Genomic DNA, 27,913 nt, shown 5'->3' on the forward strand with positions numbered 1-27,913 from the left:
CCTTCTGTTATCTATCTTAGCTTAAGTCTTAAAATCTATGTGTTATGTCTTGGTTAGCTTGTATACTATCTGAAAACTATCCAGTTAAATATGTATTCTCAATGTTCAATAACCTGGGTGGGCTATGAGAATATAACTAGTCTTCAGCCCTGTCAGAAATCTGAGAATGACCAATACTATCTGAAAATATAGGAAGACTAACACAGCTTCCTGAACTGAGACAAGTTGAAGTGATAACTGTCTACAGGTACATATATATAAGTTAGCAACATATAAGAGTATCAATCTTTAGCCTTCTGCCCCATTATCATCTGACAGACCTTTGTAACACAGAATTTTGAAGGACTGATTATTCTGACTTGGCAGAGATTATCAGTTGACTATTCTGCATGTGTGTCCTTTTCTGGACAGTATTTGTCTGTAGATGAAATAGGCAATTTCTGCTCGATGGCTCTCTAGCCACAATGCATTACCTCACCTGCAGGTAGAGATGCTCAATATCTTCTTTGATTCCACAAAAGGGTAGCTGTTAGGAACAGATATGTTTTAACAACGAAATAATAAATAACACTAAATGTCACATTTTGTGGATTTCTAACATTTTTGAAAACCATCTAACTATGTAAGCAATCTTGGCTGTTGTCCATTAACTACTCTTAGCTATTTCTAATAAATTATCTTGAAAACACCCTAACAGTAAACTTAGAGCTATGAATTTGTTATTTGGCCCTTAACTCATATGTTTAACCATCTTAGCTCCAGAATAATAGCAGTTATAGGGCGGGGTCTAAGCTTTGTTTGCTTAAATGTGTTGTATAGGCACAATGCCTATATGAGAGTAACAATATTAATTACGAATTTATATCAATAAGAAATTTGTACCAATGATAACTTAACATTTGTATCAATTAAATTCTGTACCAATATAAGAGATTATAACGTCAACTTAGTGACAAATATAAGGATTTCTACCAAATGAGATTATGGCTGTACAGTCAATTCTAGCCAACTTCTCCCTGTCAATTATGGACATTTTTAAATTCCCGAAAAAAGACAACCTCAGTCCAACCACCGTCAGCCCTCCAATTCCAGGTGGACGACTCTTCACAACTTCTTCAGGCTGAATGTGGGCGCTGAGATATCTTGAAGGATGAGGAGTGATGGGGGAGTTGTTTGGCCTTAAGAAGGCCACACAACAAGTGTTGTAGACTCTGCTGTCTGTCCTGCTGGATCCAGCAGAAAGTCCCTGAGATCAGGAGTTCAGCAGGTCAGTTCAGCACATCTGACAATGAGACTCACCAAAGCTGTAGATTCTGTAATATTTAAATCTCAAAACAAAATTTTAGTATCATCAAGATATCTGTATGGATTGTATCAGTCTGTGTAGGGTGTATAGACTGGTTAGAATGAAATTTTGTTATTTTTTTGTTGTTGTTTTATCATCTTGAATTTAGTTTTTCAGGAGGTTTCCTTTTATCAAATCTGATCCATATAGTTCTCGAAGGTGTCCAGAGCCTAATTACCTTTTCTAAAAACTCAAAGACTAAACCTTTTCCCCATATCAGCATATCCTTCAGTTAGCAACTAGAAAAGCTTGTATCTTGTATTCTCTTCCACAGAAATAATACTATCACAAAACTCAAAAATCACGCCCACTTTGAAAATTAGAACAATTTAAAATGAATGAAGCAAACTAAACCATACTGTATGAGCCTGTTTTGGCTTCTTTAATCTTACATGCCAGGAAATCAACCCAAAACTCCCATGGAGCCCATGTTAAGAGAATATGAACCTCCTGTAGATCATGATATATCATCTATCTGTTAAGCTCTCTTCCTGGAGCGTCAGGCTTCCATTCACTAACTACTTCTATAATACTAACAACTTCTGTAATATATGTTTGTATGCACTCTGCTTGGAGGTACAGACATCTATTTTCCCCTGTACTAGTTGTAAATTGAAGGCAGAATTTCCCCACATGACTTGGGCAAAATCTGTACTCTCTCCTTCTAACTATATAAACAATTTAATCACACTTCTATTAATACCTGTCAATAAGAAGCAGGTTGCTCATCAAACCAGGATTTTAATCCAAAATATGCATAGAGCCCATGTTAGAATCTGAGGATCCTATAAGACTTATCAGAGTATTATATCTTTAAGCCAACTATCTGTTAATATCTTTACCTGGAGCTTCTATGATATATGTATGTTATGTGCCCTCCCTGTTCCTACAGACTTTTATTTATTTATTTATTTATTTATTTATTTATTTATTTATTTATTTTAGTTCTGAATCATGGGGGAAATTCCTTATGTGATTTGGGCATTGTATATAAATCTATTCTAAAAGCAAATAAACCAGTCCTTGAATTAAGCCACTCTCCCTAGGCTCTGCTCTTTGACCTTTTCACAGCAGGGGACCTAGAGTCTGCCAGCAGACTCCCCAGTGCTCCTTTTTTGTTCAAGGTTCCCCACACTTGGGCAATCATGTGACTCATCATGGTGCCACCCCTCTCTCACTTACAAAACTCTTACTAACTCTAACTCTTAGGCTGATAATCTTAAAATTTTAGTGGATTCTTGCCTAACACATTCATTCGCCACCTGTTATAGTAAATACATAACAAGATACTATCAACCCATGCTAGTGCTGCCAGCACTGGTGGGCCACAGGACATCTGAGCGGTATTTTCATCTCAGTCAGCAAAAGGTCTCACCTTTAAGCTCCCAATGTTCAACCCTCACTGACACTGGCTACTATCTGAGCCCTGCAGCTGCCCTCTTCTGACTGTGGACTCTGCTGCCATTCCTAAGATCTGCCCGCTGTGGTTATAGTCACAACTCCCAGTTAACCATTAAAATCAAAACTCAATATGCTTAAAATTTAACAATCAGTTTTATATCTTAATTTAATCTCAATCCACAAAACGTCCACATAATAAACTCACGACTAATTGATCATATAAACTGAACGTTGGCCAGGTACATGATATTTATATATCTACCACCAAAATACACTCCAAGGTTGGTGATTCCTCATGATTATCTATTGTAGTACTTCTCCACCTGTGGATCATGACACCTTTGGAGGCTATATATTGGCTATCTTGGATATCAGATATTCATATTATGATTTGTAATAGTAGCAAAATTACAGTTATGAAGTAGCAACGAAATAATTTTATGGTTTGAATCACCACAACATGAGAAACTATACAAAAAGGCCACAGCACTGGGAAGGCTGAGAACTATTGATCTTAGAACATCTTCCCATGCTTTGCAAAAACTGAAACTCGGGCTTGTTAGTAATCTTCATTAGACATATTGTCACTAAATAGTGATCATTAACACAGGTACTACTCAAGCCAGGTACTACTCAAACCAGGGAAATTTTTCTTAATAAAATTTCTGAGATAAAAGTTTACATTTATATACACACATATATGGTTCAACTTTAAATACTAAAAATATTCACGAACAATGCATTGACACGGAATTTTCTTTATGTTTTAAGGTCACAGAGTTCTGTTAACAGAGTAGTATTTTGGTCAGAGGGATCTGGTCTATTAGGTCATTAATCTACTAATTAAAAGTTCGTGAAATAAGATTCACCAAGATAGTTTGATAGTCCCATGCTAAAGTTTCGCTAGAAAAGCTTTTAATAAAGTTTAAAGAAGTGGGTCAGGCAAGAGAAAAGAAAGCCTTAAAATGAACTACAATTCTAGCATTAAAGTTTAGAATTAAAATTTTCATGATAGTGTCAATAGAGTTAGTTGTGGATCCTCCAATGGAAAGTTTAGAAATGCCATAGAAACCATAAAATTTTAACTGGCTTAAATAATACAGTATTAATGATGTTTATCATTTCACAATATAATTTGTGAATCCCAATTGTATCTCTAGTTTATCTGTGCTTTGGAGTTGAACTTTTTAAATCTATTGACTTCCTGCTCTAGACAGTTATATCTAGAATAACACCCTTAGAGTCGGATGTGTTTAGTGTCAGAAAAGATGGAATTATACTTTTAGGTAGATTCTTTCTTTGATTGTATTACAGTTACAGTTTATAGACTCATTTTAACTTGCCGTGAAGGTGTGGTGACAAATTAATGCAAATTATTATGACTTATTTTATGATTTCTAAGGTTATACTTTTGCTTTACAACAAACCTAGAATGATTTTTTTTCCAATTATTTTAGTTACTTGCGGATTTGCTGCAAAGCTCTGACAACTGACCAGTCACTTACATAGGCATCCACTTACATAGGCAGCGAATGCATAAGGGCTGTGGGCAATTTTACGAACAAAATTTAAAACAAAGGATGAATAGTTACCTTATTTTTGGATGAGATGGCTAAAGATATTATTCAATTGCCTCCAAATCCTTGGAAAGATACAAAAACTTGAGCTCTTGCAGGAGGGCCTGCAGTAGAAATCAGAGAAGTGAATGAGCTGCGAGATACTTTGCTTGCACTCATTACTCTGGGCTCTTTGATTTCCTTCAACTGCATTTTATTGAAAGCTATTTAATGAAATTATAATTAAACTCTGCATTTTAGTTTAATTATAGATTCTTTCCCACACTGGTGCCTACTTCTGAGTATTCCCAGTATCATCAGTGCATATTACATTTTAATTTTTGGTCCTTGGGGAGAACAGTGTACCCAGCATGTAAAGGATTACTCGTCATGACTCGGTGGGCTAACAAAGCTTCTGTTAGAAGGGGAAGTGTAATGAGAAAAAAATAAGATTTTATTTCTTCTTGTTAAATTATTAGCTCTGATATTGTATGCAAGAAAGAAGTTGGAATTGTTTCTCACTGTACTGTGCAATATGCTTGCTTTGAAAGTCAATAAAAAGAAATATGCAGGGTGCACATCTCCTATAATGGGAAAAGCATCGTTTGGAAACGTAACATATGCACATTCTAAAATGAAGAAAGAGCTAGGTTTCCACAAAGAACTTGCAAGAATTGCTTTTGCCAAGATAATACATTTAATATCAATCCTTTTTCTTTTCTTTTTTTTAAATGAGCATCATCACTATTAACCTGGGAGGGATTTAAACAGAGCCTTTAAACATGTTTACACACATGGAATCAGTAATTCTTTTGATAATTTGATTGTTTATCTTTATACATTTAATACACTTAAATTATTTGTCTTCATATTTCAGACTCATGCATAATGCAATTCAGTCAACAGATATTTATGAATTATTAACTTGCCTCACAGTGTTAAACTAGAGAACTTCTAAGGCAATAGAAATGTGGGACACCAGCCCAACAAGATAGTCTCCTACTCTTAGGATTTCCTAAGCATCTGAGCAGACATTTTATTTCAAAGCCTGAATCACTTTTTATATAGTGAGCATTTGTGGCAGCAACTCACATGATAAGATATTGCAGATCAAGAAGTAAAGCTCCAGAGGCAAACGTCTTCGTCTTTATGGTTCTTGTGTATTATCGGGAGAGCTATTTTCGGTCACTACAAACGTCTTGCCAACAGACAGCAGCGTAGTCAAGGGAAAAAATTACTGGGCTTGAATTTCAGAGCTGACTGGTCTACTTTTAGGTTTGTACAATTTGTCTGCGCAATCCTGACTCTTCCAAAATTTTCCCAATCTAGGCTTCCATGTATGTCGTCAGGGAATCATAAAATGTACAGATATAGCTTCCTCGATTCACACATTTGTAGCTTACCTCCATTTAGAAAATTTCAAGATTCTCAATAATCTTTTTAAGATTAATTTTTAGTCCTTCCATTAACTGTCAGTATGAAGTCATCACAGTTCATCAAGTGGTCTCAAGGAGTTAGGGACACTGATGGAGATTTATTACACTGAGTTAAATAATGCAGCCAGGACAGCACAGGCAAGTTTTCTGAAAGAAGAAGAGAAGTTGGTAGCTGCTCAGGCTAAAGGTAAGGGCTTGGAATAGAATTGGGAAGTCACTGGTCTTCAGCCCACACTGGAAACTGAAAGAAGCTTAGCTGTTACATTGGTGAATGAATGCAGCAGCCAGAGCAGCAGCTGTAGTAAAGCAGATGAATTTGCCAGTGAGAATGAAGGCAAACAGGCAAAAGCCAAACTTTTCCTTCAACCTCTTTATATCTGGGATGCCCCTGGAAGATGAGAGCTCTATTTAGATTAGATATCCCCACTTCAAATAGCATGGTTAAGAAAATTTCTCATGGATACATACAGTGGCTTGTCTTTTGGTTGATGCCATTTCCAGTCAGGCTGACAACCAATGAACCATCATAGACCCTAAGAAAACCATCATCTCATCAACCTGTCAATTAGAACTTTAATAATGGTCTCAAGATACATGTTAAACGTTACTTGCATGACATCCAAACATCTCTGCTAGGGTACATTTTCCCATATCACAGCTACTGTCTTGTCAAATTCCTGAAAGAATAAAACCTCAAGGAGTCACTGGGAGACAGAAGCCTCTTCTGCACAAAGGGATCCAATCTGGAACCAGACAAAAAAAGCAGCCAAGTGTGCTGAAAGGCTTGCTGGGCACAGTGGTTCAGTCCCTGTTCCTGAGACAACAGTATATGCCCCAAGGAGATGTATATATTTTTGGTCTTTGTGTGTTTGTCGATACACATGTGCACATTCTTGTGTGTCTGGGCAGTACTTCAGATAAAAGCTGTAGGAGATATTTCTTAGGAATTTTTTTCCTGTTTCAAAGTAAGCGTTTGACACTTGTCTAAACAAACTCTATTTTGATCATTGCATTTTGCAGAAAAAGATCTGAGGTCCAGATGTAAGAGTGTTTTTAGCTCCCATGTACTTCCTGTGATAGTACAGGTCAGTCAGGAAAACACGATGATTTCAAAATGTGGACAGTTATAAGGCATGCAACATATTTATAAAGCTCTCTTCTGTGATCGTCCTCACACAGATGTTTAACATCACAAGTATTTTTAGAGTTGAACTCCCAATTTTATGCTTTTCAGGCCAGAAGATAAGAGAATGTGTGTTCTGACTACTTGGAAATGTGTGCTTAAAATTAGCTGGCTATTATCTAGTTAACAAATGAGATCTTCTGTCTGCTGTGCTGTGAAGTGGAAATGAGCAGTTGCTGGGAAGGGGATATAAATGGTGCCTTACAGGGCTATATTGATCTCCTATTTGATTCCAATTTAAATTTTGAAGGAAAAAGTTGTTTTAAAAGTCAAATATCTGTTGGAAAACACTGTCTTGATCCAGACAAGCTTCTGCTAGTGACATTGTTCTATGCATGTGCTTAGTTCTCTGCAGAAGGTACTAATTTTGGTACTCTGTAGAAGGGACCATATTTTGGATTTAGGACATAGGTAAAGAGATTATAATCATGCTTATGAAACACATTGTTTATTCTTCCATGCTCCAGGTCAACTGATATTTTCTGGGTGTCTTTTGTGTGCTGGCTATTATGCTTGGTGCTAAATATGGCAGAAAAGCAAAATCCTTCTACGTAGCAGTTTCAAGTATTTTGAAAGAGAAAATAAGACAGCAGTTGTACTAATTCACTATCACACAGTGGAAGACATTTCAGAATTCCCCATAATGAGGGCATAAACCTGCAAAGGCTTGGAGAGAGGATGCTTTGAGGTGAATATAACAAGAATCCGACTGAGTGGGGCGTTAGTGCAGAAACAGGAAATAATGTGAAAAATCCAGAAGTGGATTACAGAACATTCACTGGGATTCCTAGAACTGGAGGGAAGCATAGCTGAGTAGGAGCCACTAACTCCTGAAACACCTAGACCAAGAAGAGCATATGGCAACATAGACTGTAGAAAATTTCCACTTGACTTCATGGGGAGGACAGCATGGAGTGGATTAAACTTTCATGCAATCTCCCTGGATTGGAATCAAAGATGGGCTGAGCTGAGAATAAAATCGGAATCAGAAAAAATAACCTAGCATCATGATTCTGTGTGGAACTTTGTGTATCACACTTCCCTCTATCTACAAACTTAGACGTCGAATCAGAATGGCATTAAGAAATTAGTGAATCCTTACATTATACCTCTAATTATGCCATTCTGTGATTAAGAAAATGAGAGCCAATGGAGGAAAACAACTTCCCCAAAGTCATAAAATTTCTGACAAACCAAGAATTTGAGACCCAATCTCCTTCCTTTAAAAAAAAATAACTTAAAATTCACCAGGATGCAGCCCTCCAGCTTCAGAGAAATATTTTAACTAGCACATTAATGAAGTGCCTGTGTTAGCAGCACCATAAAGCAAGTGACCTTCATGGATAAGTCTCTGGTTAAAATTAAAAAGACAAAGTAAAATGGGATCCGATTATTGATGTAATTAGTTGATAATCTTGTGAGGTGACAGATTCATTAATGCCTACTATTGATGGATGATTATGGAACATTCAGATTTCTGAGCTGGAACCCACGTCCAGCGTTCAGAAATAACAAAGAGCCCGCGTCCTCTCTCCTGCCTCCTGTGTGGTATAGCACGGTGGCAGTGCTCACAGCAATGATCCATTTCAACTTTTTCTTTTTTTCTGGTGTCAGAGCTTTGAGTCCAGCATTTATGAGACAAGGAAGAGAATACCATGACTAGCTTGTCTTTACATGGTAGGTTCTTCGGTGTCTCCACAAGTCTGGATCTGGAGGAGCGCATAAAGGGTACTCTGGACATAGCTAGAATATCCTCAGCTTCGGATGAATACATGCAGTATACATAAAAGTGTACCTCCTTTAATCTTAAAAAATATAGTATCTTTAAAAATCATATATGTATGTATTTTCCCTGCCTGTGTGTGTGCCTTGTCACATGGCGCCTAGAGAAACCAGAAGAAAAATAATTTGCCATCTTCCTTGTGAATGGAGTTACAGATTGTTAACCAACATGTAGTTGTTGGGAATAGAACTCTGGTCCTCTGGAAAAACAGTTAGTGCTTTTAGTTGCTGAACTATTTCTTCTGCCCCACCACATCCTATTTAAATATTAATTCTAAGTAGTTTATAAAGAAAATGATGAAAATATAGTATTTATTCATATACTTGACTTTTGTTAGCATTGAATACACTGTGGGATATTTTGGGATATTTTTCACACCCTGTGAAGTCACATAGTTTTCCTGGGAACACAAATAGTGGTCTGTGAGTCCTGGGATAGCAAGCCTAATCATTACTGTAATAGTGGTTCTAAATACCATTGTGTGTCACTCTTCCACTCTTACTGTGATTAAAGTGATTCATAAAACAGCCCCATCTCTTGAGATGTATATTATATCACAATGTTCACAACCCCTACAGATTCTTAGTTCAGGGAAGTTAATTTTAAAATATAAATCCCTTTAGGGATGCAAAATAAATTCCAAGTGTTTTATTGAATGTAGTAACACCTGAGTATAATACTGCTGTCTTTAGGGTATATGGTGGCCTGGCACTTCGACTACTGATGTCCGTGACATTGCTATTATAACCATTTTAACCATTAGATCTGGAAAAAGCAGACCTTACGTCATCAGGTAGAAGTCATTAATTAGCATGGATTGGACCTCCACATATAGTAACTACTGTCTTCCAGGATAATACATGGCCCCAATTTAGAGTAAATACAGTGCAATAACATATAAATTCTTAGATATATAATAAATACTAACATTGATGAGGATAATCACAAAATTTCTTTTCATCTTATTTTTAAGAAGACACAAGTTGCAGGCTATGTCAAAAATATCTTTCCTTGTCACTGTCAATTTGTGGAAAGAACTAGGTGATTGGCAGAATGTTCTAAGCATCTCGGTGTCAGTCTAACCCTAGCAGCATACGTTGGTATTTGTGAGTATATTTAGTATGCACTATTTTATTTCTAAAACTATAAACTTGCTAATATCTTACATGGATATCATGGTATTTAAGGTTTAGTTTGTTCTGATTAAAAAATGGTATATAGCATAAGGCAAGAAATCTAGCAGAGCATAGAACATTCATTTACATCTTGCATTATGAAATACTGTATCTCTGCGAGGGAATTAAAGACTTCCCTTTAGATACTACCAGTGTCTATCATAATGGCCATAACACAGAGAGATAGCCCGCTTCAGGAATATAGAAATTACCATGTTGTATTTTTTAAAAACCTGCAGCAAACCTTTTCTCCTGTCTCTTGGACTCTTCTTAAAAAAGAAAAAAGAAAAATGCAAAAATAAAACAAAACAAATCAAAAACCAAAAAAACATTTGTATGTAGAAACTGTCTATCTAGAAAATAGGATGTTTTACTCTCCCACTTGTGAAAGAGAACTTTGGGGACTGGGACATTGTTCAGTGCATACAGTGCTTATCATGTAAACATGAAGGCTGGGGTTTAGATCTCCAGGACCCACTGAAAACCAGCTTGTGGGATCCCCAGGGCAAGCTGACTAGCTAAGCTAGTGAACTCAATGAGCTCTTGGGTCAGGTAGAGACCTTGTTTACATAAATAAAGTAGATAGAGATTGAAGAAGTAAGCTCTCTCTCTCTCTCTCTCTCTCTCTCTCTCTCTCTCTCTCTCTCTGTCACACACACACACACACATCATAAATATACATTGCAAGTTTGAGGCAAGTATAGAGATATATAGGAAAATGTGGTGAGAGTTTCAAAGGAGTTACTTGATTTTTGTCTTTAGTTTCATATATTGGAGTCCTTTTATCTCTTCACTCACAACAGTAAAATCACTAAAAATCCACATGGAATAAATTGTTTGGAGGGACAATGTTTATTCCCCCTCATACACACATACAAAACTTATTTTCTTTGTTCCATGAGCTCATCTCAGTCTGAGACTTTTAGCTTGCTTATGTCTGGAGGAGCAATCTAGTGCATTGTTTAGGTATATAAATGTTTGTGACTGTTCCTTTTGAAAAACATGTACAAGGTAAACAGCTGGATAAAAGGGTGAATTTTTTTCAGATATTGAAACATGCTAGCCAAGTCAAGATGGCAATTTCCTCTAGCATTTTAAATGTCTAGAGTCAGTATACTAAAAAGGTATGCTGGATAAGAGGCTGAAAGAGTTTGAAAGTCAGAGGAAGAGGAAGTTAGCTATAAGATTATGAATCCTATAAAAGTCAGAAACTATACCCATCAAGTCTCACTGATATAGCCGTGTAAAAATGACCTGAACAGGAACAACACAATTAGACAATGCTAATGTGAATGGGACAAAGTTCAAACCCTAGACAACAAACTATAGGAAACTGAGGAATGTTGAGAGATGGAGAAATAGTGTTCCCCTGGAAGAGTAGACAAATTAGTTATTCAGTACAGATGGTTACTATTGAAAACACACAGACAAACACACACACACACATACATAAACACACACACACACACACACACATGACACTATAGGACTCAGTTGATTGTAGTTATTCAGGAGTGAGCAACTTGTATTTATAAACTTAAGAGCACACACTCATGCACACATACACAAGCACACCAGTAGCTCAAGACAGAGAGGTGATGAGATTAAAAAAGAGCAAGAGAGTATGTATGAGAAACTATAGAGGGGGAAAGAGAAGAGGAAATGATATAATTATAATCTCAACAATTGAAAAATAAGTTTTAAAAGGTATTTACTGTCATAGACAAAGAACAAAGCCATGAAGAACCTTTGCAGTTAAGATATTTTTATGATAGACTCTTTAGGTCTGCCTTCAGGGGACTTGTGGAATATAGAAAAGGGAAGAACATGTCCATTGATGGGCAGTCCCATGAATCCATGGGTGATTAAATGCACAGGGTTTATGAAAAAGAACATGGAAGAGGAAGATGATGGGAAACAGAGAAGGTAACATTTACTTGTTACATATTTGTGGACAATGGGTCTAAGGATGGGAATCATCAGCTGCATTGGCATTGTGACATAGTTACAAGAAAGTTCATTACTCCAGGTGGATCAATCAACAGACATTCATTTTTATTTGGTTCAAATTAAAACTGTCAGCTAGAGGATGGGAAAAGTGGGAATATATTTGATATCCTAGTTCAATCCTTATTACAACCAAAATAAACCCACACCTAAAAAGGGTTAGTGATCTTTTTGATGGCCATCTTCTGTGCAATCCTTGTGTTTGTGTCCTAACCTTTTTTTTTTTTCAAAGCGACAGCCATATTATATTAGGTCCCAGGTATGACATCATTTAAATATAAATAGCTTCTTATGGACCCCAACTCTGACAGTACCTACATTCAGAGGTACAGAGATGTAGGACAAATGCTTCGGGGGAACATATCTTGGCTCGCAATAACAATCTATTAAAAATTTCGATTGCCTTTAAAATACAGTTAATGAATACATGTTTTGATTCTTTAAGTGTTTACTGATTATTATATATCATCACCAACTAAAAATATGTTGCAGTTGATGATCTGGGGATTGTTATAAAGTCTTTATATTTATATACACATGCGGTTTTATCACAAGCGTGTGCAAAGAAGCTCTATAAAATCCATGCATTTGTTCTTTTAAATTCACATCATCCACTGTGTACAGCATCTTTGACAGGAAACGTATCTCAACAAACTGATGGTAGTCAGTAAAGTGGTTTGCTCAATCTTGAAAATGAACTATGATTCAACAGGGAAATTAAATCGAATACAAGTTCCTCTAAGATATGGTGAAACTTGTTTTAAAGAGTTGGGTTTTAAATGATGTGGTATAGACCTCTCCTGCCTGCCCTATGATCCTCTCATAGTTTTAACAGGGAAATATACTATGACCTAGAAAAAAATTCCCAGAAGGGGCCCAGTGATATGCTAATAAAAGTGTCTGTGTGCATATTTCTAGTACATTTGGAAAATGCAAGTATTAATTTTGGTCTACAATTTTTAAAATAAATATGATAATAGACATTTCCTTTTAAAAGAAAGCTGCTAATAACTCTTGACCATACTGTAAAAGTGATTAACCAGTGTGTTAAAAATAAATATATAGATGAAACAGATAATAAGGAATTCCATATTGCATTTGTATACAACATTGGAGATCGAATAGATACGTTGTTGTCTTGACGCATTTTAAAGCATTGTGATAAAATAAAATGATATAATAATCTAATGGCAAGAGCAACTTAAGTGTGAAAGGGCTTGTTTTAGCTCACAGTCCAAGGTTACATTTCATAGTGGTGAGGAGGTCTCAGGAGTAGGATATAATGTGCTGTTCTCATTGCATTAAATATATAAGAGCAGAAAGCCATGAACTCTAGTTTTCAGCTCACTTCCTTCTTTGCATACAGTCTAAGACCAAAGCCAAGAAATGATTCCACCTAACTCATTTAACTTAATCCCTCACAGCATGCCCAGAGGCTACCTAATCCCTCATAGGCTTTCTAGATGCTTGTTAGATAATTCAAAATCCCGACACTTCAATAACAACATTAAACATCAGTGTAATACGATGACATATATGGAATATAGTGGTAAAGCTATAAGAATAACAGTCTTGACTAAATTTCAAGCATGTTTGCTAGGAATCGGATCATTTATCATTGTGATAAAAGTGTATTTTGCAGTGAACTGGTGAGTTTACTGTGGTGGACAATTGATAACTCATCTTTTTATTAGGTCTCACTGTAGGACAGACATAGGAGGCGTTTAGGGGACCTATGGGCTTGTAATCCATACTTGACCATTTCCGACTTTATGCCATCTTTCTAACCACAGTAACAATAGCAACAGAACCCCTTCCTGTCACCATCTGTTTCTCTGGTCTAACCGCTTTAAGGATACTGGTCATGTCTGAATTTGTTTCAAACTAATAATGCCATTTTTACCTCAATGGTTTTTTAAAGATCTGTCTTAAAATATCCCAAATGCCCTCTCCCTCCTGGTTCCTCTTATTTACTGTTTTAGTTGTAGAAATGTATTTCTAATTAATTGTGGTCAGGAACTTATCTGTGCCTTCTCAGATATTCGGCCTCTGCACAGAAGATGCTTGAAAACAAGCAGTAAACTCCTCTATGGCAAGCTGTTACTGGGTCGTTGCTATTGTTTGTTTGTTTGTTTGTTTCTGCTTTTTCCAAAAGTGGAAAATATTCATAAATCAATATTAAAGTAGTGATATTTCACATATTAAGTTCTTTGAACTCTATGATAATAATGAGACATTCTCATATAAACGCAGGAATAGAGCAAAATTTTGCTTGTATTTCCATGAAATAGTAACAGTTCTAGTGTTCAAGGATGAGTTTAGTTCAACTCTTCTATGTATCATGCCTTTATACAAACATAGGTGTAAGTATGTATTAGTCTTATTAATAGTAATTAATCTCTAATTTAGGAACAAACTAAAATGAGAAAGTTATTCTTTGAAAGTGGGTCTTTCTTTGTAGCCTAGGATGATCCTGGACTTGTGCCTTCTCTGCCTCCACCTTTCAAATTGTAGGATTATAGTTTTGAGCTACAATTTGCAGGTTATATTACATTCCTTAAATTTTTGTTATCCTTTGATTAATGTTATAAAGTATCTACTTATGTACTGGAGAAGTGGTTCATTGGGTAGAATGTTTCTCAGACAAGCTTGAGGATATGAGTTGAGATTTACAGAACATGTATAAATCTAGACACAGAAGCATGTGTCTGCAATCCCAGAGCTTCAGTGATGATATGTGCAACAAGAGAATCTTTAGATGTTCGCAAGCCAGTCAGCCTAGTGTACTCTATTAATTATCAAAAAAAAAAATTCACTTAAGGTAAAAGGTAAGGTCCTACAGCTCACATTGACCTCTGATCTCCACAGGAATGTTGTGACATATATACACCCTGAATATAAAGACAAACACACATATAGATTAAAAATAATTCTGATTATGACAAAGGAAATGGCATGCTTTTTATTATTTTAAATGCAATGCAAATATTTGAATTATATATGGTAAATTATTTCACTGCCCTTGAAATGAGCCAGTTAAGTCAGTTTAAAATATATAGGAATGTTTATTGGGAAGCCTCTTATAACACAAGTTCACTGACTCCAATGACCTAGGTCAGAGAAGTTACCATCAGGTGAGGGGGAAGAGAAAGAGAAACAGGGCCCTCCTACATAGAGAAGAGAACGAGAAGAACAGAAAGAGAGCAAGGGGAGTCCGTAATATTTGGATTATATAGAGCAAAACCAGGGTATGCTAGGTAGGGGCTGAGAGATGCTGGGTGGACATGGGAGTCAGGTCTGTTTTGACATGTAGAATAGGCACCTCAGTCACTTGTCCCAGGATCTGATTTCAGATATATATCTAAAAGCAAACAAAATATTTAATATAAATATATTATAAAATATATTTTATTTATTAAGTATATATCAAATAATAAAATTAAGACCATATAACACTATAAAATATTTCCTGATACTGAAAAAATCTGGAAAAGATAACAGCAACATTACCAACAGGATTTTGGACAGGCAGAGGGGAACTGTCAAGGTGAATATCAAGGAGGAGTCATATAATTCATTCTGAAATAGATTAATAGCTCAAACATCCTCTGTCCAGATACTTGCCCAGGGAAGATACAGGGTAAGCACCTGAAGGGCTCTAACAACTTTGGAGAGTTTATCAAAGCCTGGCTGAGAATGAAGCTGCCGCCACATACCTTTAGGATCCAGGGCCTCTTAACTACCACACATAATATTTTGAAATGAATACTTCTTTCTTGATCACAAAATTTATTGTTGATATTTTTATAGGTCCCCTATTACTCTACTACATACCAATTATAACTTACTCCGAGTTAAATGAAAAGCAAAATGATCTCCAGAAGTTGGTAAATGCCGAGGGGGAAGGAGAAGAAAAATCAGCCTTAGAAGAGAGTCACTAGGTAGAAGAAAATCTCTGATACCCCCAGAATGCCAACAATCAGTTTTCAAGTATCTGCATTTCAGGGTTGACATATGGACATATTCTTAAGGTGTGATGTATCTATTCAGTCTTTGCCTTCTTTGTCATTATTTTGCTCATTTATTTTTGAAGACTTTTAGTCACCAAACTTTATCTTGTCTTCAGTTCAATTCAACTGATCTTAAAAATCCAACCAACCAAACAACCACAAAAAAACCATGGTGTTCTCCTTCTTAATATAAAATGTTCCTATCACTGGTTTATCTACCTATCACAAACACCAGACTTTAATATAATTATATTTTAGTAAAATTGATTATTTATTAACAATCCAGCCTTTGTCCCCTCCTCCCAGTCTCCTTTCCACAGTTCCTCATCCCATTCCTCCTCTTCTCTGTCTCCAAGGGGATGCTTCCTCACCACCAGGTCCCTCCCCTCCCTGGGACCTCAAATGTTGTCAAGGATTAGGTAAATCTTCTCCCACTGAGGCTAAACTAGGCAGTACTCTGCTATATGTGTGTCAGGAGGCTTCAGAAGACTTTTAAATATGCTTGCTGCCTTGTTGGTGGGTCAGTGTCTGAGAGATCTCAGGGGCCCTGGTTAGTTGAGACTGCTGGTCTTCCTATGGGGTCACCCTCTTCTGCTTCTGTCATTCCCCTAATTAAACCATTGGGAACCCTGACTTCACTCCTATGGTTGAGTGTAAGTATCTGAGGCTGTCTTAGTCAGCTGCTAATCAGACCTCTCAGAGGACAGCCATGATAAGCTCCTGTCTGTAAGCACACCATAGTATCAATAGTAGTGTCAGGCTTCGGTGTCTCCCCATGATATAGATCCCCAGTTTATTCTGTCACTGGACCACCTTTCCCTCAGTCTCTTCTTGATTTTTGTCCCTGCAGTTCATTTGGACAGATATAAAATACAACACCCCTTCATGTTAAAGTATTGGAGAGATCAGGAATTCAAGACCCATATCTTGGTGTAACTCATACCAAGCAAGTGAAAGATCTATTTAACATGAAAAAAAATTGAAGAAGACCTCAAATGATGGAAAGAACTCCCATGCCCATGTATTAGTAGGATTAACATAGTAAAAGTGGCCATCCTACCAAAAGCAATCTACAGATTCAGTGCAACTCCCATCAAGTTTCCAACAGACACATGGAAAGACCAATTCAGTTTCATATGGAAAAACAGAAAATCTCTTTAAATGACAGAGATAGACTTAATATTAACATATTCAAATCATTTTAAGCAACCAGCCATCTTAAGTACAATTTCTTATGTGGTGACTCTTACTGGGACCAAACAGACATATTTAAAGGCAGATTCAATACTTCCTTCCAAAGCTCAGATCTGACATTGTGGTGCCATGTACTTCCACGGTAATTTATTTAGCCTGATAGTGATGCTAACCATAAAGTTTTATAAAATCCTACTGCCTCATTCCCACAGTCATGAGCATTAGACTCTTGTGGTTTTGTGTCTTTTTTGACCTTGAAGAATATTAAGTATCTGTCATTTAAAGGGATTTTCTGTTCCTCTGGTCATGCCAGACCATAGTTACACTGAACCTAGAATTATGTCCATTGAGTTCCATTTCAAAGCTTCATTCCAAGGGGAAAGCACTGCCTTTTTACTTCACTTTCTCTAAAGCAGAAGTTTGCTTCCTGTGCATGTGTTCCTCTGGCATTTTGTATATACCAGAAATAAGAGTAACAAAGAGAAAGGTCACACTGAAAAGGAAAAACAGAGTAGCTACATGGGGAGTTAGGTACATCAGGAAATCTGAATTACAGAATAGTCGTGAGAGATTGTCTCAGATTATTAACATTTCATGGTTTTTCAGAGATGGCACAATTTTCCAACACTTCCTGTGACCCACAAATGATTTTCAGCTGTCTGTCTGTCTGTCTGTCTGTCTGTCTGTCTATCTATCTATCTATCTATCTATCTATCTATCTATCTATCAATCTATTTATATTAGCTATTTTATTTATTTACATTCCAAAATTTTGCTGCCATTTCTGATCCCCCTCCATGAGTTCTTCACCTCATCTGCCCTCCCCTCTGTTTCTAGAGCATGCTCCCCCACCCACCTTCCAACTTCCACCTCATCCTGCTTGGGAAGATGGAACCTAGAGTCAACCTCCAGTAGATAGACATGGTTCCCACTGATGGGGCTACCCACCTATATTCAAAATTTTTGACATAGAATTTTTCTTGTCTAAAGGAAATGCAGGGACAAAAATGGAGCAGAATTAATTATTCTGAAGCAATTTATTTTTGACAATTAATTTAACATTTACAAACAATGCACCATGAGAGCTCAGTCTCGGAGAATGATACGTTATAAAACTAAAAGTGCTTAATAATACAAGGAACAAAAATACAAATCCAGGAGTCATCCAATTCTAGTTTTAAGTATAAAGTAAGGAATTTGATCTACACTAATTTTTCTGCTTATAATTTTATGTAAAGAGTGACACTTAAGCCTCTTATTACCCACATAGTAAAGAACTCCTACGGAAGTTACTGTGCATGTGCATATGTGTGTATATGCACATGTATAAGTGTGTGTGTGTGCACATGTAAGTGTGCACATCTCATGTCTCTGGACACACATGCACTTACTTACTTTGCATCTCTATCTTACTTCATTTACCTCAATCTAGAATGCTCGCTGCCATGGTTTCCCCTCGTGTCAGAAATACCTGCATCATTTCTATACTGCAATAAAATCCCCTAGTTACAATTTAAATTCAGCTGACATGGTTATGCACATAGGTACCTTTAAGAACAAAGTCTTGTGAGGTGTTTTTAAACCATGCAATGGAAAAAAATTGTTTTTGTTTGTATGTTTCTGATTTTTTTCATTCAAAGTAAAATTTTCACTTGAACATACTGGTATAGGTAACAAAAATGTTACATTCCAAAGTCTGAAGTTGTCGGTTCTATTTTTTTAACATCAGAGTTAGTATATTGATAACTCATCGAAACATGCATAAAATAAGAGCTTTCTGTTCTTCTTTATACATTGAAGTTATAACAACTGTAATCAATACATGTGCCAAGGAAGTCATCAGATATGGATGTCTGCCTTTATGGAGTATGTCTTTGAAAATATTTGGGAATTAGAAATCTAATAGAACAATAAAATTGAAATGAAGATATTAGGTTCTATTTCCATCTTTTGATTTCTAAAGTGTCCAAGTTCATTTAAACACATTCAAGTCTATTATCTGTGCATTCATTCCAGATTCATTGAGAAACTTTAATGCATTACTATCAGGATAATGACAGTTAGCTTTAATTGGTCCCCACTGCTAGATTTAATGGGCAAATGTTTTCAGGCTTTTATTATGATTCAATCTGTTTGACCTGGTTCCTCTTCCTACTATTCTGAAGATAACTTATGTAGCATCTTTGAAAAGTGTGAAGCATGATTATCGGCATAAAATTAACAGAATTGTGAATCTGATCCTACAGTTATTTCTGAGGCAAAAAAAAAGGATTAAGACACAAAAGAATAGAGTTGTTTAGTGGTTCAAATTGAGAGAGACTTGGTTCAGCATACCCATGACTTTCTTTTTTGGTGTTCTTGAACCTCAAGTTGAGGGCAAATTTGGTATATCTTCTTAAGTTAATAGGTAGGTAATACACACTGTGATCATGGATAGAGGCTTAAATCTTAAATCATATTTTAGTTTTATGTCTTGGTATTGGATAATCTCTTAATAGTATTCTTTTTTTCTCTCATTAGGTTTCTCTCCTGAGACCACAGCAGAAAGTGCCTTGGATGAAGGTGTGTATGATTCACATTCTCTGACCACAAACGCTTACTTTTGATAATTATATTAATAATACATAGTTATATAGCATCATGGTCATAAATATTACATGATGTCCTGTCTCATTTTGCAAAATATATGCATGAGAAAATCAGAAGTCTAATTGTCAGCTAAAACTATTGCCTGTGTACCAAAACCCTTAATCCACATGAACTCTAACAAAGTCCTACGGAGTCTAACAACCTGTTTACCATCGATACTCTCTCCCTATGAGAATGAAAGTGTTCAAGAGTTCAGGGAAGATGGATCTATAATGATTCTGGAAATATATTGTTTGCAATAGAATATGTGTACTCTAAATTCTTATTTAAATGTGTCTAGACTTTCAGTGAACAAATTATTTAGAATTACCTATCAGTTTGAAAACTATACCACTCAGAAATCCTCACAAGTAAATTGTTCAATATGAGATAGATAATCACAATAAAAGTGGATAGCAGCTCTGTATAGCCAGTTCCTGGTGTTAGTCCTTTCATAATGGAATGCTAACACAGCTTTACAAGTTTCTGCAATGAGATTGACCTAGAAGAGTTGAAATGTAGCAACAGATTCTTAAAAGAAGGGTGAATCCAGTTCTCTTTTATCAGAAATTTGGCCAAACACAAAATAACAAATTTAAAGAACTAGGAGAAGTATATGTGTGTGTGTGTGTGTGTGTGTGTGTGTGTGTGTGTGTGTGTGTGTGTGTGTGTGTGTAAAATTTGACTGGTTTTGAGTGTAAAAATCATAGATGACAGTGCAATGTCCCAATAGCAAAAGACTGGGAATCCATAGCCATAAATGTGATAACCACTACGCTATAGAAGCTGCAGTGAGATGGAGATGCACAGACTATGTTTAGAGGAGCACCTGAGCATGAAGAGTAGAACAAGCATGCACTTGAGAACAGTAGTGGGCAGGATGAAGCCTGAAAAGTGAGTATTGTACTCAAGAGCTATCAAGCCTTAGTCCTTCTCCCCAAAGGAAATACCAAGAGAACGCTCACTTAAATGACAACCTGCTAGGACAAGTTTAAGTGAAGTTTAGGACAAGGTAGAGAAAGAAGTTTTGAGCTTTTTGTCTTTTCTGAACTTAAGAAATAATATCAAATAGGCTGGGTGTCTAATCATAGTATCTTTCTATCTTCATTCAATTGACAGAGTACACTACAACTCTTCAGGGGCATAGCCCCTGAGTTGCTGAGTTGCTGAGACAGTATTCTTAAGCAATTCTACTTTAAAGGAAAAGTTGGGTATTGGTTTCTAGGTAGGAAGAAATGTGGATTGTGTATTATCATCAGTAATGATTGATTCTTGTCTAGACTTTTACATAAACATAGCATTTGAGGTAATATAATTATAAACCAATCATTGTAATTTAATTTGACTCAAAACATTTTATATGGATTCCTCTTGTTTCTCTCTATGAAAAATGTGGAGTTCTATAAATGCAAATGTGACTGTTTTCTTAAGATTTAAATGTTTAAGTATAGTTTACCCCTTGGATTCATTTTTAGTCCCCTTGTAGAGGCTGGTTTTGTAGTACCTAGAATGAATCTAGTTGATGGGCAATGCCAAAGTTAAAAATGAATGGACTCTGGGAACTCTGGGGTTCAGTTTAATTGATACTGTTGTTCTTCCTATGGGGTTACAATCCCTTTTGGCTCTTTCACTCCTTCCCTAACTCTTCTTTATTGATCTCTGACCTCAATCCAATGGTTGGCTGTAAGTATCTGCATTTGTCTTCATCAGTTCCTGGTAGAATCTCTCCAAGGACAGCCATTCCAGGCTCCTATCTGCCTGCACAATTTGGCCTCAGAAACAGTGGCAGAATTTGGTGGACTCACATGGGATGGATCCCACCATGGGTCGGACATTAGTTTCAGAAACTGCTCTAGTTTTGTCCCTGCATTTATTTTAGACAGAAACAATTCTGGGTTAAAAATTTTGAAGATGAATGGCTGGCCTCTGCATCAACTGGGGTCAATGCCTATCTACTGGAGGTGGTCTCCAAGGAGCATATATGGGCTGGTTCATGGACCTGAGCATATGTGTAGCAGAGGGCTGCCTTGTATGGCCACAGTGGGAGAGGATGTGCTTAATCCCATGGAAACTTGCTGCCCCAGGGAAGAGGGATGCTGGCATGGGGGGTGAGGTGGGGGTGGGTGGGCAGATAAGGGGTGGGGGATAGTGTGAAGATAGTGTGAAGAACTCAGGGAGGGGGACCATGAATGGGAACAATTTTTGGAATGTAAATAAAATAATTTAATACCGATTTTAAAAAAGTGAATGAATGGGTTTAGGCACAAATTTCCTTCATGCAGAGGGAGAAGGAACACATCAACTAACACATGTAAAGAATCTCAGTTTTGTGTGTGGCAACCCAGACTCAGTCTACTTGCCGGGACTCTGGTGTTACCCAGACCTGATTGTTTCAACGACTTGAAAACTATGCTGTTTTTCTAGCACAAGTCCTAGAAAGTTACCATAATATAAGGAAGTTTCGAGTATGGTGCTGATAAGTGGCTCCAAATTAGGATCATTCTGGGTTTGAAGTATGGTTGTCACTTACTAGGATATGAGTATAGAGGAACTCCTGGGCCTGACATGACAAGACAAACATGCACTTGAGAACAGTAGTAAGGAGGGATGAAAACTGAAAACTGAACATTGCACATAAGAGCTATCAAGTTTTAGTACATTTTCCCCAATGGAAATACCAAGAGAGTATTTACTTAAACTGTGTATCCATGGACAGGTAAGTATGAGCCAAGATAAAATTTTATAGTACTCATCACAGGGTGTGAGAAGGTCTATAGAAAATGTTGTGTGGCAACTAGGGAAGTAGTTGAGGTGCTTTGCACATGTTGAGAATGGCCCTGCCCCTTAGTCCTACTATTGTAATGAACCCTGCTGACAAACGAGGTAAAATTGATGCGGTCTAGTTTAAATTAGATTGTTTGCTGCAAAGGAATCTCACTGTTTGGGTATAGTTGTATCTCCTTTTAGCTTATATATAGGAAATTGTGACATCATTTTGATTATATTTAAGGAAAGATTTTTAGGAAGTTATTAGAATTAAGTTATAAAAGTATAATTCTTTCTGCTAGGATCTGACATAGGGAATAAAAGATTTCCTTCACCACCTGCATGCCAGAGAAAGGGGCACTGAATTAAATCTATCATGGCAGTGTCTTGATCTTAGACTTTCATTCTCTAAAAGTGTGAGAAAAAAATGTATGGTGTTTCTACACCTGATACATAGCATTTTATTACAACAGCCTGGACCAAGAAACAGTTTGATATCAAATGATGTGCTATTGTGAATACTGCTTAAAGCATGGAGGGATTTTGAAATTTAATGGTGGAAAGAACCTTAAACCACTTAGAGGTACATGGTCGAAATTTGTGTGACTTGGACAAAGCCTCAACATTCTTTTAGAATCTGGAGGATAATAGATTTTTGGTCTTGGCTGAATTGTGTTTGTATATTTTTATAGAAGATTGAATTTGTAAGCAATAAAATCAGACAATTAGCTGATAATATTTTTAAGTAAAGTCTTAAAAACAGCTTTGATCTTCATGACTACATACTTCCAAAGAGAAAGCAGTTGAACAATGGTTTGTTTTCTAATTCATTGACAATCTATTGTGTTATCAAATTATGATTATTTTCAACCTTCTCTCCTCAGCCCTGTCATATTGCCTCTGTCTTCCAGGGAACCCTTTCTTCCCACGAGTTCTTTCTCAACTTGATATCTTTTATGTTTAGTTTTGGAAATCTTGAGTTTACTTATGAATCCTCTCAGGAGTAGAGGTTATTTACTGGAACAAGGACAACTTTTCAGTGGCTATACCATGGAATAACCCAATACAATCCATTCTTAGTACCTATTAACAACCTAAAGTGCCTCAGTTATTGACAGGACCGCCTTAGTTCTTCTATTATGCATGAAAAATGGTGAAAGGACCAATAAAGAGAAGGTACTCTGTGGGTAGACACAAATGCATTGAGATCATGAGATCAATGGACATGTCAAGACTAGAAGACATTGTTTCATAGAAATTCTGCTCAATCTCTGTCTTCCACTTTTCTTTTCTAGTTCCACTTCCATAATATTCTTTGAGCCTAGAACAGAATGAGGTAGAGGTCCCATTTATGGCTGAGTACTTCACAATCATTTATATTTTATATTTTGGCCGATTATACATATGTATAGGTCAATGCCTTCTACCAAATAAAGCTTCTGTGGTTTAGGATGAGAGAGATGCTAATCTATGGGTATAAACCTTAAACATCATTCCACTTTGCATAACAACAGTAGTAGATTCTTACCTGAGACATATAACCTCCACAATTACTGGTTCTTGGTTAGGTTTATAGTACCAGGAATGAAATAATTCCTATGGAGCATGCCTTAGTACATCTAAAACTGACTGGTTCCTGCCATAATAGTGATGCCACAATTTTAATAATAAGCACAACTTGCTAGATATATTGTTATCATGATCATTACAGCTCCTGAGGTCCATAGCTTGCTAATAAAATTGATAACTTTCCTTCCCAAACAGTATTCAAGGCACCTTCTAGCATGATGAAAGCTAACTGACAGGCAGGAAACTTCTAGTTCTAGTGTATCTTGGTTTCTCATAGTCCCATAGTATATGGTGTCTTCAGTGATAAAGTCTTGTGATTGAGTTGTGCCAGACATCCCAAGACATTATCAGTAGCTTTCAATAATTTGAGGCTTTCTAAGGTCTTATTCTATTGGCCAAGAAGGGTCTTTTGAGGAAAAAAACATTTTCTAGAACTTAAATATTTATGACATTTCTGCCGTATTCATTTATTTTACAAAAACAAATGAGAAAAACATGCTTCTAAAAAAATTACCAAGAACATGTTAGACTATAACTTCAAAGCTTGGATAATTTTTTAAAAGATGTTCTGCCCATTTCAATTAAAAGTATAGAACTGGGACAAAGCCAGCTGTTGTTTTTTTGATGCTTCAGGGACAATAGAGCTATATGATGCCACACACATGCTGATCTTTCACAAGAATGAGGATGGCACTGAGTCTTAACAAGCCACATCACCAGCACACAAAGTCATGAAGAAGGTCAACCCTAAAGGCCATCAAGAAATGGAGTCCTGTAGCTCTGGGATTGAGACCTTTGCCATATAGCTTTAGGAATATGCTGATACCTGTCTTTGATACCCTCAGACTCCAAAGTTGTGAATACTCTATTTCTGTGTCTTGATACACTGTTTATACCACTATTGGCACCAACTAATGTATCAGTAAAATGATCATAAATACCTGTATTTAGCAAGACAGAAACACAGGAAAGAGGGGGTTATGGAATGAGTCTCAGTATTGTCTTAGGCAAGTGGAATTCTATTCAGTTTATGTAAAAATACTAGGTAAATAAAGAAGGCAATTTCGGAAGGCAATAGTAACCATTTTCATTTTTAATGTAATTGAAAATTTTTTTGACATTTTAGTTCATTTGTTTAATCTTTCTTAGAATATGTTTATAAATATGCATACACAGATGCACATATCTATATACTACCCAAAACCGATGAACATACATCAGGTACATATATGCACAGCTACATACATAAAAGACACACATACCTATAGACACAGATGTACAGATATATAAACACATGCACAAGTATGCATTCACAAACATTCATAAACACACATACACATATATAATACATACATGCATACATACAAACAAGCACAGCAGACTTATACTTTAGTAAGATTTCAGAAAAGCAGGCCTTTCTATTTTATAGAGGTACATGGACAATTTTAACCCCTGTACAGTTTTTTAAAATGCTATTAATCTAGTTAACATTCAGATTTTGAGTACTCCCAACAACTTCCTTAAGTCTATAGTTAAAAAGTTTGTGTTTTCTGAACTTTTCTTGTCATTAATTTTTATTATATGCTTTAAATTGAAACAGCATTTAAATTTAGTCATGTTATATTCTCATATACAGTCTCAGTATTCTACACACTTAATTGTACACTAATGTGCAGTTCAACAAATGTACTCTACACATCTTCTACTTGGTTTTACCCAATGGTAGCATTCTATAAACCTCACTATCATATCACCACCCAGATGCTAAGACAGTTCAAACATTAGTATTGTTCAGATTTTCCCTGTTTCTTATACATTTTGCCATGTGAGCTGTATACAGTTGGTCACATGCCTGCTGCATTGTCACAACTCTGATAAATATAAAACTACCACATGCTCTGTGCTGTCTCCTTGTAACCAAACTCATCTACTTCTGTTACCTGTCTTCACCCTGATTCTGAACCCCAACAATCTCCACTGTCCTGTCCATTTATTTTTAATTTCAAAATTATATATAAATTAGATCCTTAGGAATTGACTTTCCTTTTCTTTCCTCACTTTAATTTTTTGCATATTTTTTGAGTTTGGTGAATGTGTTATAGTCATTTTATTTGTTGATTCACATTTGTTGTGAAGAAGTGTTCAACTGTCTGTGTTAGAAACAGTTTGTTAAAAGGCATCAGATTCCAGTTTTTACCTGTACAAATGTTTCTTTGAATATTTATAAGAATTTAAGGTTACATTTTGCAACATAAATACATCATAAATACCAAATAGATTTAAATGGTTTCATTAATGTCTTAGTTAGGGTTTTATTGCTGTGAAAAGACACCATAATCGATGCAAATTTTATAAAGGACAGCACTTAATTGGGGCTGGCTTACAGGTTCAGAGGTTCAATCCATTATCATCAAGGCAGGAGCATGGCAGCATCGCAGCATCCAGGCAGGCATGGTGCTGGATGAGCTGAGTTCTACATCTTCACCCAAAAGAAGCCAAGAACAGCCTGAGCATCCTCAGGCAGCTAGGAGGAGCGTCTCCAAGTCCTCCCCCACAGTGACCACTTCCTCCAACAAGGCCATACCTTTTAATATTGCCATTCCCTTGGCCAAGCATATGCAAATCATAACAATTAGGATGTATTATTTTTCCTGAGAAAAGCAGCTCGTGTGTGTGTGTGTGTGTGTGTGTGTGTGTGTGTGTGTGTGTGTGTGTGTGTGTGTGTAAGAGAGACGGGTCAGACAGACAGACAGTTGAACAACAGGACAGGAGGGTTTATCCATAACCCAGCATAGTCATAAGAATAAATATAAGCTTCAGTAGTGGCTCCTTCCTTAAAGACTACAAGAAAATTAAGTTGAGAAAGAAAAATTGCCCCTCTCTGGGACATCTAAGGATAGGAGACCTTTGCTGTTGAGTAAAGCAGAAAGTATTTTTTGGCAGGGAGAGCTTAACCTAAGTATACCGTGGGCTGGAAAAAGAGAAAATGTTAGGGTGTCTGGAATTTGAGATACAGATTTCTTAAAAGAAAAAACACACTGAGAGTTCCCCACTCAGGAAAACATTGGCAGTTGCCAATACCAACTTCTCTGAGTTTGCAAACACAGACTGAGTTTACACTCACGATTTAAAGCTATCCAGATGAAAAGCACAGAAGTTCATTCAAAGAAGCACGGACTCCAATTTCTTCTTCTGTCAGCACTGTGATTTCTGAGTTGTGGGATTATCCTAGAGGAGAGCCAAAAACTACAAAATCTGAGAGAAGGAGCAGAGCCCGAGTTAGTCAGTCTGCGCTCATCCACTGCAATGTGCTCTAGTTTTGTAGCCAGTATCAATTCAGAGTAACTGAAACCCAGCCTAGACTATGTACTGTTATTAAAACATCGCACCGAGTCCAGCTAGGAATAAAGTAACTAAGACAAAAGTGTAAGCAGCCTGATTGTCAAGACTGACAAAAGATACAGACAGACAGATGGGTGGATTTTTTGGAAAATTATTTACTCTTTGAAGATCATCAAAACTTTTTTAAATAGTTTGAATATTGAAGGTTTAATATATGCATTACACTTTATTTTAATTTTAATTTAAGCAGCATACCCTGATACTCTCTGACATTACCATTTCTGTTCTACCTGGGTCATATCCTTGGTACCCTAATCCCATTTGAAAGTATACCGTGATTAAAGAATCACTTAAAATTACTAACCTGGTATATGGCCTCTCTCACAACCATGGTTTGCGGAAAATTGCAGGCAGAGCCTTTCTGGTGATCTCATTAAGTGATAGGTCATGGCATAATAGGTCTAACTAAGTCATGATTTTGCCTATTCCTCCCATCTCATACCATACTACCTCTCTCA

At 36.5% G+C, this 27,913-nt stretch overlaps 1 long non-coding RNA gene across 1 annotated transcript in view; it reads left to right on the forward strand.

The window, feature by feature from the left end:
- LOC116900751 overlaps positions 1–19,763 on the forward strand; it is a 221,472-nt gene extending 201,709 nt beyond the window's left edge. The window contains exon 3 of the long non-coding RNA XR_004387948.1: positions 19,611–19,763. This is a non-coding gene — a long non-coding RNA (uncharacterized LOC116900751). The remainder of the gene's footprint in view (positions 1–19,610) is intronic.
- Positions 19,764–27,913: the final 8,150 nt, after the last annotated feature.

Source organism: Rattus rattus, chromosome 1 (assembly GCF_011064425.1).
Source record: "Rattus rattus isolate New Zealand chromosome 1, Rrattus_CSIRO_v1, whole genome shotgun sequence".
Lineage (NCBI taxonomy): Eukaryota > Metazoa > Chordata > Mammalia > Rodentia > Muridae > Rattus > Rattus rattus.